Genomic DNA, 19089 nt, shown 5'->3' with positions numbered 1-19089 from the left:
ATCTCTCAGGCTTCTCTGCTCCCCCTCGCTTGGTCACCTGTGGGGTCCCCCAAGGCTCCTCCCTTTCCCCTCTCCTCTTCAATCTTTATATCTACCCCCTTATTATTTCTCTTCTCGAGCTGGGGGTCTCTGTGTATAAGTTTTGTTCCACCTTAGTCTTCATATCCGAATGGATGAGCTTCAATCACTTGAAGCTCAATCCGGACAAGACAGAGCTTGTCCTCACGGGTGGTCCCTCTAACCCTTGGTCTGCGGTTCACTGGCCCCCTTCCTTTGGTTCCCCCCCTTCACCGGTCCCTTCTGTTCGGACTTTGGGCATCAAGGTCAGCCATGACCTGACCATGCATGCCCAAGTCAGCTCCGTAGTATCCTCTTGTTTTCTGTCCCTCCGCCTCATCCGGAAGATCTCTCGGTATTTCTCCGCGGACGCCCTCAAAACCATAGTCACGGCTCTTATCACCTCTCGCCTTGACTATGGGAATGGCTTGCATGTGGGCATACCCGCCTATGAAACCCGCCGCCTTCAGGCCATTCAAAACCAGGCCGCCCGCCTCATTCTTCGTCTTCCCAAATCTTCCCACATCACTCCTGCACTCAAGTCCCTTCATTGGCTTCCTGTGCACTTTAGATCTTTTTTAAAATTGGCCTGTCTGGCCTTTCGTGCCCACACCCACTCAGCCCCCCTCTTTATTGGATCTCTCATCATTCCTCACGTCCCCAGCCGCACTCTCCGCTCCTCCTCTCTTTCCCTCCTCCACGTCCCCCGTTTCCGTGATTCCAGAACTGGAGGCACCCGATTTTCGGTTCTGGCCCCCCGGTTCTGGAACAGTCTTCCCCTGTCCGTCCGCTCTATTCCCATCTACTCCCATTTCCGTAAAGCTCTCAAAACTTTCTTGTTTTCTCAGGCATTCCCCTGCTAGTTCCCCCGAGTCCCCTCTGTGAGCCTGGTTCAAACTCTCAGCGCCAGGAAGCCGCTTGGCCGCAGTGCGCTTAATTAAGTTTCTTTTTTCATTTCATTTCATTTCATTTTCATTTCAGGGACCAAGGTAAAGCACCACCCCCACTAGGGGGAAATCAGTTTGGTCATTGGAAACCTAACTGCCCTAATTCAATCCAGTGAACCCACATTGGTCCCTTGCTCACTTTGCCACTGGATTCAAGCTAGGCTGGCTGATGAGGGGTGTTACCCCAAAACCAGTTCCAGGATGTTTGCTTCCGGTCCAGGGAAGACCTGGCTTGGCAGTTCGGTTGGACTGTTCCCATGAGGCAAAGGGTCAAGACTGATTTGCATATCGCTGGGTCTGAACTGAGGTGGCGAAGTGAGCTAAAAATGGAGGATGGATTCAACACAGATCTGTGACTGGGGGGTGAGTGTCTGAAAAGTTTCAGTGCTCCGTCCATCATCAAAGAAGGTCCTGGATAAGACCACTGTGTATTACTTCAAAGTAGCGCATACAATTTTCCGTACTGTAGGAAGTTTGCGCTCTATATTGTGCACTAATTCAAAGTACACTATGTAGATAGTCCATGCAACCCTTATTGGTTTACAGAGGCAAAAATGAGAACAGTAGGGGGTATATTTATATGAATTGCCACTAAGCAAATTTGACATTACTTGGCGGCAAATTGTTTTACAGCTATCGCGGAAAACCATCGCCATTTATTATTATTATTATTTTATTTCAAATCATTTTTATTCATCATCAAAGCTTTATTCGATATTGAAATATCTTAAAAGCACAGAACAATAAAAATACAATTCATGTTATTAACTAAAACACTTAATAAATAATTAAAAGACAAGATAAAACAGCATTAAACAATTTACAGCTTTGGGATAGTTAGGAAAAATTAATACGACACACAGTACAAAAAGAAATCCAAGAATACAAAATAAGAAGCCGAATAATGACTACAAGACAAGTTAATCATCCAGCTGTGACAGTCACAATGAAGTACGAAGTGGATATATGAGATGTGTATGTTACATCAGTAAATGAGGAATGAGAAATAATGAATATAATATGAGCAATTACATACATTGCTAAAATTGAGTCATTAATATATCAATGTACATAAAACACAGAATATTCATGACATGGTACCTTGAGTCATTGATTGCGCTCCTCACGCTTCCTGTCTTCCAAACAGAACGAGCTGTGACTGCTGATAATAATAATGATGATAAAATAAAAATAAATAGAGACTAAAGACTAAAGAATAAGAATAAAGAGTAAAGGATAAAGGATTATGGAGTCTACTTGATTCCTTGGAGCTTTGCTATGACCCACCTTAGGCCTGATAAATCGCACAATGTTTTTATGTCGGTGAGACATGTATCCCCTCCTGCGCCATGACTCTACTGCTCTACCTTATGCTAAACCATCGCTATTTTAGTGACGTATTTACAATACATCGACACATGGCGTTAGGATCCGCTAGCCATGGAGAAACTTGCCGCTAACTCTAGCGTCACAGCAATACAAATATTGACACTAGAGTGAAAAAATTGTTGGCTGGCCAATTATTTACGTATTTTTAGTGGCAAAAAAATCATGTTAAAATCAGCCCAACGTCACTTTTTAGCAACTCGAGGCAAAAAAAGCTTACAAATACACCTCTAAGAAATAAAAAAGAAAATAAAATCACCGGAATGCAGAATGGAGCAGCCAGGGCCAAGTTCAGCACAGTCTAACAACCCCCCCAAGCCCCACAACAGCCAGGATGACCAGCCAGAGTCCCAGGGAAATAGGAAATACATAATCAGTGCCTCATTTATGAAAAGTGGCGCCTCGCTGGGGGAAAACAGTGATGCGTCACTCTTCATTGCGCCATCATTGCGACAACATGGTGGCAGGTGCCTGGAAGCGTGGACAGTCCCTGGGGCCTGTAGGCCTCACTGGGCCTGCATCTGAGACTCGGAGTGGGAGGTGCTGGTGCTGTGGAGGTACTGCGTCCTGACGGTGGATGTAGGCCACGTAGGGCCCGAGCCTGTGGGGCCGCGGCTGTAGACATTGAGGTGTCGGAGATCGCCCTTACCTGGTGGCAAAGTCTGGCAGAAGACCGCCTGTTGCTCCCTGGAGCTGTGACCTATAGATGCGCTCTTGCCACCGACATGAGGAAGTCTGCATTGCATCACACGGGCCACCAATACACCGGGATGCACGGAGATTGCAGATGGTGGGCTGCTCCTTTCTGCATCACAGGCTGGTGAGGTGGCGCTGCCTGGACGCTGTGGAGGGTGAGGATCAAGAGCTGCGCAAAACTTGTGTGGCAGCAGCTCTGCGACCTTGCACCTAAGAGGGTCCTGTAGCATCACCTGCATCGGAGGGCCCCAGCAGACTCGGCAGCGACTGCAGTACCCAGGCTTGTTAAATCTGGCCTGGCTGAGGGTCCTGCTGGATGAGTCACAGATTGAGAGAGAGCGCTGCGGATTGAGCCATGGTGTCGATGTCCAGGTGAGACGGGGAGCGGAGGGGACCAAGGGGTCGTATTTGGCCCAGGCCTAGCGCCTTTGGGTGGTGCACACCGTGCCATGAGCAATCCCTGCGATACAGCAGACCCACATCACCGAGGACAATGCACAAGACTAGTGGGGGACTCCACTAACTGGCTCAAGTCGCTGATACCGTCTGTTGGTGGCGGCGGGTGCCAGGGGCAAGGTGCTCGGTTTGGGCCCAGGCCCTTGGGCGCACAGCTTGAACTGCCGTTACTTGCAGGGGCCCAGGTGATCATGGAATCTGGTCGCCACTGTTAGATCGGAGGAGGAGACCGGGTGATGCTGCCTTTCCTCGCCCCTTGTAGTGAGCTTTTGGGTGTATGGGGGATTTCCATTTGTGCCGTCCGAACAAAGATTCCTGACTGGTAATGCACCTGACTGGAGGAGAGGGGTCTGCTGGCCACACTGCACTGCACCGCATGTCATACATAGTGCCTGGGCGTCTGGTGCAACGATGGGCCACCTACTCACGGTGGCAGCATGGACACCTGGCCGCTCCTCTGTGTCAGTAAACTGAGCGGCTGAGGGTCGCCCATGCAGGTGAAAACGGACACCCTGGACTGCAAACTAGACTCTGTACTCGTAGCGGGTACCTACCTTGAACAAACGGGCACTTCCTTTGAGGGCGACATCGACAAAATCACAGTTGACTTCACCCTGGAGCATGCACATCATTGCAAGTTGATTTACAAGGTACACATCATGAGCAAGAACTGGGCAAAGTCGCCCCCGATTACTCTGACCGCAGCGTTGGAGGTACAGCAGCTAATGGCACTTGTGAAATCACTAGAAAGAACGAGGGCTGCTCCCGGCGTAATAATATGAGGGTGTTGGGTATGCCCGTGGGAACAGAAGGGGCTGATGCGGTGGCATATACTGAGACGTGGTTGCATGACCTACTGCCAGCAGGTGCACTCTCCCCATTCTTTGTTGTGAAGCGGGCTCATCAAGTGCCGGCAAGCCTTCAGCTGCCGTGGACAGGTCCTAGACCCTTTCTCTTCCACCTCCTACAGGCATCGTGACACTGTGAGGGATGCAAGCTGGGGGAGGTTAAAGTGGATAACGCCACAGTTATTTTCTTCTCTGACTATGCCACGGGGTGCAGAGGGGCTCATCGCTAGTGGTTAAGTGATGCCGCCGAGAGTTGGGCATCAAATACTCCATCCTCCACACGTAAAGGCTGCGAGTGATCTCAGATGTTGACACGCAAATCATTGACACCGCTGAACCATTCTGAACCTGGCTGCAATCTACTGGTCGCCAGGCGCTGTGGACAGACAGGGCCAGACTGGCTACCGGGCCTTTCTAAGTAAACAATGGAAAACCAAATGGTTTTAAAGTATGCTTTGAAACCATTTGTTGTGCATTCTTTACTTAGAAGCACTTGCAGGTCCCCATCAACAAAATCAGCCCCCACCTCAGTGAAATCATCCCACAGCTTGGCAGCCCATCAAAAGGCCTGGTAGCCAATCTGAGATTGCAGACAGAGAGTAAAGGGTCTGCGCAACAAGCTATCTTTCGTGGAGTCAATCTTACTGGGAGGCGTAGGAGAAGCAGGCGTCGCCTGCCACAACTTCAAGCCACTCTCAATCTGCAGCAGGTTATACAAGAGAAGCGGAAGGCGCTGCATGCTCCGGTGATGAGGTGCAATCGTACTCAGAGACAGGATCCTGACACTTCCCCTGAAAGCTCCCCCAGCGACATGGGCCCCACTGCGACGTGGTCATCTGGTGCGGAGTCCGAGCAGCCCCGGAATGTGACTCCTCATATGGCAGATAAACTAATTTAATGTTGACTGGTTGTGCGTCTCTCCTTCTTCCAAGGTTACAGATAGCTCCAGAGAGTCTCTGGCTTTCTGCGGTTCCTGGTCTCCAGCTTCCTGTTGCTGAAGTTTCGGTCTACCGAGGTCAGCACTTAGAGGGGATCAGGTCCAGTCGTCACCCAAAGGGAATGGAGCAGTTGTACAGGTGAGGGACATGTGTCAGAGGTGGTGGTGGTCTCCTTGGTGCTCCTAGCTGCAATGGCAGGAGGCCCATGGCATCCTTGAACTTGCCGAGGATGAATTGTGGGAGTTCTTCTATTATCCAAGAGCCTCTTGGGAGGCACTACAAGGATTAATGTTTTAATTTCTCATCTTTTTTTCACTTTTGCTATGTGTGCAGCACTCTGCTGAGGAAATACACTGGATTGATAGGTTTTGGGCAGGTAAGTGTCCTCTCCTGCACAACATAAATCAACTCCACAAGTCACCCTTGCACAAGGGAGCCTGTGTTGGCCAACGTAAGGGAAAAAGACATTGGGCTTATTCATGAGCCTCTTGCGACAGTTTAACCAATCATCATTGAGGATTTTCGGAATAATGTGGTATATGATTCGCAACTGATATAGAATAGTTTCAGCCCCCCCCCCCCACAACCCCCCTTCTTCTTAAATAGGGAGCTTGGGTTTATGTGAGTGTAAGTTTTCAAGGTATCTGTCACACATTTGGAGGAGAGGGGCGTCGAATATTCAGGCTGGTATAGCCCCCCTTTGTGTTAATATGATCCAACATTGACAAGTGCAGTAATAAAATATGGGAATAAGAATTTAACTAGGCACATAATACTAAAGAATCACGGGTTACTGCGAATTTACATAATGCACGAACTGATGTACGTATTAACAAGTGACCGCTAAAGTATGCGCGGGTGACCGGGATTACCGGCACGCAGTGCGAAGCATTTCCGGGTCAGGAGAGGTTGTCATCTTTGTAGCCAGAGTATGGGGTGAATATAAACGCGATTGATACATTTCCAATGTGTTTTAATAGAAGAGGCCCCTTTGAGTAGAAGGGTGGAATATTAATCCCATAGAGCTTTATTGATAATGTAATATGGAGAGTGAAAAAGATAAATATAAGGGATCGCTGTCTATATGTCGGTTTAGTTTTTCACTGCCGGGTCATTACAGGCAGGGACAGCACAAGACCACAACAACACAACTGCAAATTAAGTTACAACCAATGGGATGGCCCGATGGGGATATTTAAATCGGCATGAAGTACAACCGCACTTGTCGAAGGGAATCACCCGACAGCGTTTATTGAGCAGAACGAAGGCTGCATAGTTAGGAGGTGAGTGTACTTGGATACGAGGCAGGGCTTTTGTGTACCAGAAATAGTAAAATAGTGGATACCGCCAGTAAGAGGTGGGAGGCAATGGTCCCTGAAGATGGTTCATTCTATTTTTAAAAACGAAAGGTAAGGAGATGTGCTTTCATTTGGCCATGGCCTGGGTTTTATTATAAGCGCAAGGGGAACATCACATTGATACCTACCGGTTATTTGAGAGGGTGGGGTCCTTATTGAAAGTTAAGATGAGGAGGAATGATTAGAATTAAGACAGGAAGCCGTTCTACCAGTTATAATGAAAAAGTTAAAGCATTTAACAACTATACATAACGGGGTGATTTAAAACACTCATGGGTGTTATTTTTTATATTTGTTTTAAACAGGAATACATGGAAGGATTAGCTGCTCCCATTCGTTGGATGATGCTAAGAAATATGAGGTTTAGGTGACAAACTCCACAGCGAAAGAAGGAAGGATATCATTAATGTCCTTCGCTCGGATGTAATAGACTACAGTAAAAGAAAGCAACTTTTGAGGATTATATGGATCTGTACTCCACCCTAGGTGACAAGCAGACAAAAAGCAAGCGGAATTAAACAAAACAATAGTGATTATCATTAAAGGCTATCCAGAGGCTATCCACGAGGTATACAGCAATAAGGTAATAATCCAGCCATTGCCCTTTTTTATATATTGTAAGAAAAGATTCAGACGTGTACCCATAATAAAGTCAATTTATCTTTACCCTGTGGTCATAAATAGGTGACGGGTCTGTCTTATAAGATTGCGTCTGTTGGACCCAAATGTAGGAATTCCGATCGACTTTCAAAAGAACAATAGAGTCAACATACAACTTTTTCAGAATGTATGCATCCAACCACAATGAGTATAAGGAAAGGAGGGCATTTTTTAAATCATTATCATTAGGGTACATATACCCATTAATAGCTCTCCCAAGTAGATGATTTTTCCAGAAGCTGGGAGACCCTGTAAAGGTTGAGAGTTGCAATGCACAGTGTGAAAAGGTCTAACAGGCAATAGTTAAGAGCAAGAGATAATTAAAGTTTTGAAAGCATGTTTATAAGACCTGTAATTCTGTTTTTTTTATAATTTGTAGTGTTTTACATACAATGTAGGTTGAGATGCATGCTAGTGCAATGAAGTGTAATGAAGAAATTAAATCTTACTAGCACTGTATGTGGAAAAAATGTGAAAAGAAAGACAATCATATTGTATATATATTTGTTTTCACACAGGATTATCATATTTGAGGAAACAAGAGATAGAGAAAACCTTTTAAATATATTTGTTTTGATAAAGATGGGAGTATTTTGATTAAAACCATCGAAACGCGTCGACGCTACTCAGCTGACATAATCTCTAAGGGAATATGGCCTTGGTATTTTACAAATAGAAGTTCAAACCAGGCCATACCTTCACCGGTTCAGATGATATGTACATGTAAATGACTAATTTTGGAGTCTGAAATAGTGTTTTCTCGTATATATGTATTTGTATTTCCATGTCTTTGGAATGGTGCAATATTTGTGGAAGTGATTTTAAGGACAAAGTGTAATGTATTAATGCAATGCTGTTGAATTAATTCAGTGATTTTATTTTAATGTGATTTTAATTAAAGATATATTTTGTACCACTTTATTTAATTTGTAATTGCATTGAGGTTTAACTTTTTAATGTGTCATTGGTTTGGTTTGCAGATATAGTGTATATGTCTTTTAAGTTTATTCCAAAAGGAATCTGTTTGTAACACAGCCTACAATGGTAGTTCACATGAGGGTGGTCCCTTAGGGTGGCACAATACAGGCTGCAGTCCTTGGGGACCCTCTTTAGTACCCATGCCCTTGGTATCTTGGGGTACTAGGGACTTACAGGAATGCTAAAGGTATTTCCAATTGGCGAAACAATTCTATGTTTAAGGGAATACACTCTGGTACTGGGGACCTGGATAGTAGGAACCCAGTGCACTACTGTCAAAATTGCATTGAATACCAGGCACAAAATGGGGGTTACCATCTCAAAAAGGGGCTCTTTCCTACACGGACCAATAATTAACCCTTCTATATTTACAAGTCTTAGTAGCTATTTTTACTCAGTATGGTTAATAAGGAAATCTAAAGGCCTTTCTCTAACTTTTTTAGCCATCTGTTCTTTATTTCTTCTAGGCAATTTTCACTGCCGGGTACTGCCCATTGTTCTTAAATATATTTACAAATGTTCCTATTTGATAAAATACTGACCACTTTTATGTTTCACATTTTATATTTTTAACTATCCTTTTAATGATATATTACCAGGTTTTTACATGAATATTGCTGACAGAGGATATAATTGGTTAGGTTTTATCTATGTATCATACATCGTAATGATTTATTGTGTGATGTTTTATGGGTTTAGTCCCAAAATAAACAATAAATGACTACGTTCGGTAACAGTCTTGACATCACTTGCCCCTCCTTTTTCTCACATCGTCAGAGGCAAAGATAAGGCTGACAGAGAATGATATAAACGGCAGTGTATCAAAAGTAACTTGTGACCTTATTAAAGTTCACATGACCACTCAAACCGTGGAGGCGGGTGAGTGTAAGATAGAATCTATCTGCAAGTAGACGAAGTATCAGCAGAGAGATCCTTGATGAAAGCAAAATCTTTTTCTAATGAATATTTCTACTTGCAGATTCCTCACCTCCTGAATAAATACCCAAGAGGTATTTTCCAGGAGGTGGATCTGAGAATATGGTAAAACCAAGACAAAGAAGTCCTGCAACAGACAGCTGGTAAAATTATCTTTGCGATTTTGGGGTCGAGACTGTAATGCCTAGTGAAAAGGTGGACCAAAGCCCATGTTGCAGCTCGGCAAATATCCCACCCAAGAACACCCTGGGGCAACACTATAGAAGCGACCTTGACTGGTGGAATGGGCCCCGGTGACCTTGTTGTGGATAGAAGACATTAATACAGAGAGCGATCCAGTGGAAAAGAAAAATACTTTATAACAGTGCTCCTGGATACAAGGCGTGGGACGGACTATTCAATGCTTTTATATTTATCACTAGAGGCCCCTGAAGGAAATCTGTGAAGTAAAGATTTTTCGGGGAAAAATAGCAATGTTTTTTTCATAATAAATAGTTTCTGTAATGAACAATAAATCCCCTTTAACAGCTTGTTTTTGGTGATTTTATTAGGTTCTTTTATTGATATACTTCTGTGCCCAGTCTATGTACTGCCACGGCCTGCATACAGGTTTCTGGCCACGTGCATCAGGCACTGGTCGAGACCTGCAGCTACCCCATGCACCCACTGCCCTGGGCCATAGTGCGAGCATGGCCATATGTAGCTGCCTAGGTCAAATGCCTTGGCTTTTGGCCATCACTCACTCACAGGCCCTCCAAGCCCAGAGCCTACTATGCACAACCTACGGCCATAAGCCAGCTGTAGTGTCACCCACTTCACTTGGATGCACTGCCCCCTACTGGCTGCAATGACTTCAACATGTCCTGGACATAAATATTAAATACAGGCACTTTAAATACAATCTCGCTTTTTGTAAATCCCAAATTTTCCAGTTCCTGATAGTGTATCAATTTCCATATATTTCTTTCAAATAAAGTATACAAAAAAAGTGTTGGATGGAATGCTTGAATTATTCTTGGCAACTGGCTGCACGCACCCTAGTTGATCATTTTTTGTGCCCAATATGGCACTTTAGATTAGAACCAGCCATTTGCAAATCAGCCCTGGTCCTACTTCGGTAGAAACATTCTAGCCTGAACTGCCAAGCAAGGTCCTCCTTAAACCGGAATAGCAACCCAAGATTGGTATTTCAAAGAAAGGGCTTTTATACTGTTCTGCTAATCATATTTGTTTTTGCCATTCAGACAATATTCTTGAATAGGCATTCTTGAACTTTTCTCAAACACTCACTTTTTTTTTTAAGGTATTTAGAACTCAAAAACTGATGAGCGGGTTTGCAGTACATCGGAGTAAAGTTATATTTTTATGTCAAGTTTGAATGACATTTATTCAGATGTTTTTGGTGTAGCAGACAGCAAAAGTTCCAATTGAACATGAAATAGATAATTATTCTTTTGACCTCTCCTTTAACATTACTCCCCCAGTTGCGTCCATTTGAACTTTGTTATAGCAAGACTAAGCTAGACACCCTAATTTTCTACAGATTGATCAAAGTTATTGGCAAATCAAAAAGGCTTTTTCAGTGGAACGTGAACATAACAATAACTACAGAGTGATATACATATACATATGAATTTATTAAAGCAACCAACGTTTGATGTAGCCTCATTGCTCAGTATTGATTTCTTTAAGCAGTTATTAAATTTGCAATAATTTCTTAAACAAAAGGAAGAACTGCAGTCTTCAGCCTATATATATACTCTTCGGATGGATCCTTTTACAGATGCCAGATTTTGTGAGCAGGGACTTTCAATACACTTCAGTTCTGATAGACGGCATTTTCTCTTCTGCAAACATGAAAAACAAAATATACTGAGGTTATATTTTCAAAGCATTTGAATGAAGAGAGCTTTCATCTTAATCTTTGTACTTTCCACTAATTACAAAATTGGTGCATATAATCTCTCAATTTCCAAACAGAATAAAGGGGCTTTAGGTTCTATCAAAATGTACTGACATTTATTAGGCCATTAGAACGTTGGGAATTTGGAAACATTTAGATAAAGATCTGAACTGGTGGTTATAGTTTTATTTAGCTGTATTCAAGTTAAAATCCTAAAAAGCCCTGGAGGGTTGAAAGTTCTGATGCTGAATTGTATTCACACACTTAATTCCATAGTTTATAGTTTTCTCCCTGGAATAGGAAACAATAATACTGTCCCAGAAATACCAGGTCCTTTATCACAATACTGAGCCGCTGTAAACACCAAGTCAAAAATCTCTAATGATACTGAGCCACTTAAAACCAAATCACAGATATTACTGACAATAATATCACTGCACCATTGAGAACACTAACGGGAAAGTTACTTACTTGTTATTTCAATTCTCCATCATGGGAACCTTCAAGGAAGTCAAAAATAAATATACGACTCACAATACTCCCGGGTGTAAACAACAGAATAGGGCAGTCACCAAGGTAACGTTCCTAAGGGCTTGCCAAAGCAACTGCTGGCTCCTATAAAGATTACAAAAAAGTTATGGATTGAATACTTAAATTAATTTCAGCCACTCGTAATTAGTCGGGCCAATCCATTGATATTTTTCACACCATGCCGCCTCAGTTTGGACCCAGCCATATGCAAATCAGTCCAGCCCAAAGTGGAAGTCCAGGCCTTCCCTTAAAACATGTAAATTGCCCTAAACCTACTAATGTAGTACTACATGTAGCCAAGCCTGTAAATTAAATGCTACTAGTAGTCCTGCAGCACCTATTGTGCCACCCACTTAAGTAGCCTTTAAAATATGTCTCATGCCTGCAATTGCAAACTGTGTGCAGTTTTAAACTGCCAATGTAACTTAACAAAATATATTCAAATACATATAAGCTACCCCTAAGGTAGGCTCTAAACAGCCCAGAGGGCAGGGTGCACTGTATTTAGAAAGTGAGATATGTGCTTTTAGGTTTTGCATGTCCTGGTAGTGAAAAACTTTCAAATTCTTTTTTCACTACTACAAGGTCTACATCTCCCTTAGCATAACATTAGATTACCTTATTACACCAATCTCCTCCCTCTTCACCATTCTCCTCGTGCCAACCTCAGACTGCTTTCACCCTCAAGTCTCATCCCTCTTTCTCTCCTTTCCTGTCTCCAATTTCTTTTTGCCCTTCTCAATCCTTCAACATCACCTTCCACCCATTATTTCTTTCGCCTTCCCTCTCATACTGTCCTTCTCCGGCTCCCTTTTTATTGTCGCGTCTCTCTTGTCCCACGTCTCATTCTTGTCCCTCCTGTCTATCTTTTCTTCCAGTCCGCACTCTCTCTTTTGTCTGCCTTTCACTTCCTTTTGCATCTTTTACATCCTTTTTTATCTTTGTTTCTCTCTCCCAGCCCTAGTGACTCCTGAACAAATGTTGTCCCACTTCTGCCACAAAAAGCGGTTTGTGAGAAGGTATAGTTTGACAGCCTTCTGCACATTCCTACCAGAGGCCAGAATACGATGACTGCATAGTTACAAGTGTGTGTGTGTGTGTGTGTGTGCGTATAGGGACGGTGACTGTTTCCATAAAGCTACTTTCATCCAGTTGTCAGAGACCTCGCCCAACAACAGACAGACCATCTCTCCAGGCGAGGCAGAACAGGAAGAGGTGGGGGCCTTAAAATACACGGAGCAATCTGCAGCGTGCTAAAAGATGCAGCAGCAAGGAAATCTCAACATGATGTAAGACGGAATCTGAAGTCTGTAATAGAAGAGAGCAAAGGGAATTTATCATTCAGCCATGCTTGTCAGATAGAGAAAATGCTCCTGGCAGTTTGGGACACACAAAGCTGGCTCAGGACCAATTTAAAGTTACGTGCAGTGACATGAGCCGAAGGACTGGCCAGGCTAGTATGAGGCCACTGGAGACGTTGCTGTGGTCCAAACTCTGTGAAGTTAAACTGAAAAGGTTTGCGTTTCGTGTTCTTACTTCAGTGCACGTCTGTCTGACCTGGGAATATTGCCAGTCGGGCTGTCTTTCCATCTTCTGCCATCCTCTGTCTCACCCGTGACTCGTTGCGGTAGATTGCTTCCCAATGGAATACCATTTGAATGGATGCAGCAGGTCCAACCAATGGCAGTGATGGGCGTGGTCACGCTGAGCAGAGCATGACAAGCGAAAATACGCTATAACCATTTATAAAGCGCGCAGCTACTCCAAGGAGTGTCCCGGCGCTGGCAGTGGGGGAAGAGTCGCAGGCGGGTTACTAATTGTTAAAGAGGTGAGTTTTGAGTTTCTTCTTGAACAGTTCTAGACGGATTATCAACCTCAGTTAGGGAGGGAGACTATTCCAAGCAAGGGGTCCAAGATATGAAAAGGAACTCCCACCCATTCGGAGATGATTAATTCAAGGTACCCTTGCCATGTGAGCCAAGGAAGAGCGAAGAGTACGGGCGGGGAAATAAGTGCTGATTCTCTCTTTGAGACTACAGCCAGTGGGAGCACGAGCAGAACCATCCAGTGAGGCTGAGCACTGACCCTCTATCTGCGTTTAGCTCAGCCGATCAGCCCACAGTTGATCTTGAACTGCCTGCGATCCGAGGGGAATAAATCAGCTGAGCACGGCCAACACACGGGGAAAAAAATCAGCCTATGGGCTCAGCAAATTGCGTGACACTGTTATATACTAGCGGTGATGCGGGGGATCGACCAAAAATGCGTTATTCCATTGTCTGATTCGAGGCACTTGACAGGGCTGCTACATCTCCTGTAGCCTGGGCATGGGAGAACTAGACGTAGAAGGGCCTGAAAGTTTCTCCCACTTCAAAGGCTGGAACCAGGTATAAATATTGGACCATTAGGCCAACTCTTCAGTTCACTCATGGACTTGCAGAGGACCCCCAGAAGGACTGGCTTGTGCTTCAGAGGACTGCCCTACTGCCTGAAGCCTGCCTTGTACCCTCAGGGGAATACCCTTCGGCTTGAGGCATGTCTTGCTGCTTGATTCCAGGACTACAAGAGTGACTCCACGGGTCAGTTGGCTGACCTCCTGTTCTGAGCTGCAGGGACAAAAGAAGTTCCAGAGGCTTCCCTGCAGCTGCCCAGCTGGCCTACTGCACCTGGACCTCCCTAAGCCCCGCTGAAATTAGTTCCTGAACCTTAAGAGGTGCCTCCCTAAGCCATGCACCGTTGGTTGGCATCAGTTGAGCTCCTCCTGTGAAATGCTGAAGTTTTGAACTCTGCACGCCGGACTTTTATAAGGTAACTTTTTCAGAGGGACTTACCTGGTCCTTGTATCCAGCCCGCACTCTATCGCAGTTGGCCTGAACTTGTGACTTTGTCATCTTCTAGCACAACTAGATATCCACATTTCTGCTTCTTGGCGCTATTTTTACTTCAACTGTTCTACTGATTGGAATTTTATCTTTTTAGTTTCATTGTGTTTAGTAAAATGTATACTATTTTTCTAAATTGGTTTGGAAATTTATTGTGTTGTGCTTTTACTTTATTACTTTGTGTATGCTGCATGGATACTTTACACATTGCCTCTAACTTAAGCCTGACTTTTTCTGTCACAACCTACTAGATGGTTATGTTCAGGTTAATTTAGTGACTTTTGTGGTTCCCAATGACCAGGATTGTGGTTGTTGCGCCAGTTAGATTTCCACCCCTCAATCAATAACTCGATTCCTAACAGAGAAAAAAGTTATTTAGTTTGAAATCCATTCTAGCTCATGCATTTTGAATTTGTTTTAACCAATTTTTCTTTGGAAACCCCAGATATGCTGAGTTGCCATAATCTATATGTTAGTGGGTAAGGCACTGGCCATAGTTATCCTTTAGCTAAGGGCAAGAAAAGGGAGGATTCATCCAAGAGTGCAAATCTGATTTCAGGAGGTGCTGATGATGGTGATTTGTTTTTCCATATTTAGCTCTGAATCCAGAATTAGGTCAAGCTCCCACACTGAGGAGATGGGAGAGGATATTTGTCCGTTAAGGACAGCCATAGAGCTGCTTCACCATAGGTTAGTTTGTTGTTGGCCAGAAGAATCTCCAACTTGGAGAGATTTAATTTGAGACAGTTTTGATTCATTAAAGTACATACTGCTTCTGATTTCAGGGGAGAATATTGACCTTGGGTTTTCAGGGCCATCATTTAGACTCAATATAATGTGTGTCATCATTATGCAGATCACATGGAATTGTTTCTTGAAGGATCGTCAAGGTTCGAACAATGGTATTAAACAGTAGCGGGTACAAAGCTAACCCTTGTGGACTGCCTGTGCATAGTGTTGGAGCAGAGGAGAAAGTTCCTTGTTGGACATCTTGGGCCCAATTAAATATAAATGGCTTTATCCACTCAAATGCGGTGTTTTATGTGATGTCTACATAGTTGTTGGAACATGGACCTATGGCCAATGGTATAGAATGTAGCAGTCCACTCTAGAACTCACATAATATACAGGCAACATTCGGTATTAATATTTTAAATCAATATGTAGGTCATGCCTATTACTCCATGTAAGGTGTATTGCTAAAATAATAGCGGGGAGCAGTTCTGTTCCAACTTTCACCTTGTCCTACATTAATGTCTAAGCTCTATACAATCACTTCCACTGCAGCTAAGACTACTATCTGCATTCTAAACAACAGGCCTAGTACAAGCCTAACCTTCCTGCACACAGCCTTAATGGCATAAGAAGTTTTATCTTGTGAACATCCCATCACCAGGTGTACATCCCGTCACGTCCTACCAAAACATACCTGTATGAGGGGCCAGAATAGGTTCTTCCTTATGCTTGAAGAGTGGGGGTAATGTCAACAGCGTTTTAAAAAGTGTTTCTCAGCCTTATTTCGTGGGAGGAATTTCCTCTGTGTATGGTCCTTTAACTCTAAGTTGGCAATAACTCTCTTGACCCAAGATATTTACACCATACATTGATTATAGAGGAGCCATCTTATGTCTCAAAGCAGGGCATTGTCCATGTTGCTTCCCCAGACATCATAAATGCCATAACTTATTATCACTGACGCTCCGTACTACCCAGTGTTGTCAGAAAATGTAATGTTCCTTCTCTGATTCAGTGCAATTCTTTATAAAACACATGTTGGCCAGATAGTTTGAATAAATGATGCTACCTACCAAAATCTCTTCTTACTTACGGCTAACCTCTAATTGTCTGCAATTTGGCTTGGATTATGGGAGCCACTTATTGGAGGAGGTGTCTCTTTGTTTCCAGGTCAGGCAAAGTCTACTGTTAGACACAGCAAGTGCAATGCTACAGAACATTTGCAAACAATTTAACTTTTACAGGCTGATAGTGGTCTGAAACCCAATCAACAGGAACGTTATTACCAAATACAGACTGAGCGATCAGAGGCTGGCGGTACAGGCCATATCAGAAACAGAGAAGCAAGGATCTGGCAGCAGTGTGAACCGGGACAATTTGAGACAGAGAGACTTTATCCGACTCTGCCTGAAGCGCACCGGAAGAACTAAAGCATATTACCACAAAGCAGCATCTCCCAGGAAACTGCCAAGAAAGGCAAAGCATAAGCTTGTAAACATAAACCATATGCATGTACTCTGGCATTTCAAGCCTGGCTTGTCACATTAATAACGTCTTTTATATTAGAACTGTTTTTCTACTAGTGTCCCATCTCTCTCCCCCATCATTTAACCTGTTTGCTGCTGCTGTCGGCCAACAGGCGTCGCAAGCACTACCTCGGTAGTGCTGCGCACGTCCGTTGGCCGACGCGGCCCCGCCCGCTTAATAGAACGTTCCGCACTGACGCAGAACGTTCAAAGCAGCAAACGGGTTAATAGACAGACATGGGGCCCAGCAGATCTACATTTGTTTACATACATTTGTGAACATAAAAAGTACAGGTGTCAAAGGGGCCACCTAATAAGGGAAGGCCACACGCCATTCCAGCTGTGGACTTTGTGTGAGCCTCAGTGAAACTATGACAGCTTTTAAATGTCTCCAAAATGTTAGAAGTGATCAAATATAAGAGTCCCGGAGTGAATCCTTATGTTATGCGTGGTTCATTTGCAGGAATTACTTATGAACATGTTACATTTCAATGAAATCATAATTAGATAAGGGATCATTATTTTTTAAATCTTCTTAAATGTATAGCTACAGCTTCTACAATACAGTATATGATATGGGATAAAGTATCCCCTACCATTCACTGTAAGACTATTGCAAATCACCTTATAGAGGAACGAGGTCTAGGGTTGAGTGCCTTTGCAATATCTTTTAACATACTTCAGAGGGTATTTTATTAATTATAATACATGATGACACCATTACCCATCCCACAAAAAAAGTTTCATTTGAAAAAGAAAAATGGAATGTGTAGTGAAAAATTAAAGAGACAAAAAAGCAGTTACCGTGGGTGTTAGAGCGCCTCAACCTTAACGGCAGCCAGCTAATAACACTCCAAAGACCCCGAATAGTTTCCTTCCAAACCATCCAGTTATAGGGCACATACACTAACATGGCTATGTTGAATCATTTCCGAACAGTTGAGAAGGTTCACAGTGCTGGCCCTCCTTCTTGCAAAGTGTATTTGTATTTGTTTATTGTTTCAATTAATTAAAATTGTTACAAAAAGAAACTGGTTGGGTTCGATCATAAATAAGCATGGTCATTTCATTTAACAAGAATGTTAAACATATCTAAAACTTAATCATTTCTGAGCCATTCTCATAATTACAACAATGAAACATGGGTTAAAACTACTGTTTGTTTCTAGTCTTTGACTGAGTCATTGTATAGTAGTTCTTTCACCTTATGTGCAAATTTCACTAGTCTTGCTAATTCCATTGGGATCTCCATCCTAAAGAGAAGTTTCATAGCGTCTGTGCAGGGGCGTATCCCATATTTTAAAAAGAGGGGTTTCAGTAAAGTGCAACGTGCATAATTCAAGCGATGGCATAAGCAGATCATGGATTGCTCGTGCTGATGGCACAATCTACAAGTAGTAACCGACTCTAGTGTTTTCCAATGCCTGTTGATGTCTTTTATCGGTAGTACCATCAATCTCACAGACAGAATTTGCTTTAAAATAGACTTGTTCAAGGCGGAGTCAAGGTATGGTTGACTCAGTTTATCGTGAAAGGAACTGGCTAATAGACTGATGTTACTACTAGAGGACTCTAGTTCCTTCATGTCCTCTTCCTTGGATAGTAGTCTAACTTGTTTCTTTAAAATGGTTTTTAAAATTCCAGGTTGGTAAGTAAAATCCTGCTAGTTGGACAAGTCAAGGTGCAATTCAGTGCAAGCAGTTAAAAGGCCGTTGTTGGCACACAAGTTGTTACTTTTCATTAAAATTTCCTTCAAGATTGCCTTCATTGTGATTGAGGGGGCAGCACAGACCCCTCGACAATACCGAACAATCGACGCCCAGTGTTCATAGCGCTGTTTGTTTAGCCCAAACTCAAGCTGTACCAAGGTGTTTCGAGAATGAGCGGGTATATGGAAGATCTGCTTAAATGCCCGGCAATTGGCACGTTCCATGATGTTGATTGATGCCGCGGTGAATGCTAGTTGGCCATATGTAATTGAAGGGAGTAACTTAGCTCTTTTGACCTTTCTAATGGGTCCAGTTGTCGGGCTACTTAGTTTGGAGTTCAATTTGCAAAGGGCGTACGACACTGGCTTAGCTTTTGATTCTATGGATGCAGTGTATGCTGCTGATTTCCCACTGCTCATAATCCAAACCCCTAAGTAGTTGTATTTGGTTATTGTTGCTATTTTCAGGTTACCCATTCTCCATTGTTTTTTTAGTTTATTTGCATACTTCCTGAAAATTACTACCTTTGCTTTCCCTGCGTTC

The 19089-nt window shown here is 43.4% G+C and overlaps 1 protein-coding gene and 1 long non-coding RNA gene across 2 annotated transcripts in view; one reads left to right on the top strand and one right to left on the bottom strand.

Annotated features, from left to right (window-relative positions):
• Positions 1-8877, top strand: part of LOC144756159 (uncharacterized) — a 95016-nt gene extending 86139 nt beyond the window's left edge. Inside the window, exons 2-3 of the long non-coding RNA XR_013595091.1 lie at positions 6992-7269; positions 7865-8877. This is a non-coding gene — a long non-coding RNA (uncharacterized LOC144756159). The remainder of the gene's footprint in view (positions 1-6991; positions 7270-7864) is intronic.
• A 2000-nt stretch (positions 8878-10877) lies between these two features.
• Positions 10878-19089, bottom strand: part of LOC144756155 (E3 ubiquitin-protein ligase TRIM39-like) — a 261144-nt gene continuing 252932 nt past the window's right edge. The window contains exon 8 of the mRNA XM_078645733.1: positions 10878-11107. The gene's annotated coding sequence lies outside the window, so the exon portion shown is untranslated. The remainder of the gene's footprint in view (positions 11108-19089) is intronic.

This window comes from Lissotriton helveticus, chromosome 5_1 (assembly GCF_964261635.1).
Source record: "Lissotriton helveticus chromosome 5_1, aLisHel1.1, whole genome shotgun sequence".
Taxonomy (NCBI): domain Eukaryota; kingdom Metazoa; phylum Chordata; class Amphibia; order Caudata; family Salamandridae; genus Lissotriton; species Lissotriton helveticus.
The sequence above is the reverse complement of the archived record's forward strand: the minus strand, read 5'-3'. Positions and strand labels throughout refer to the sequence as shown.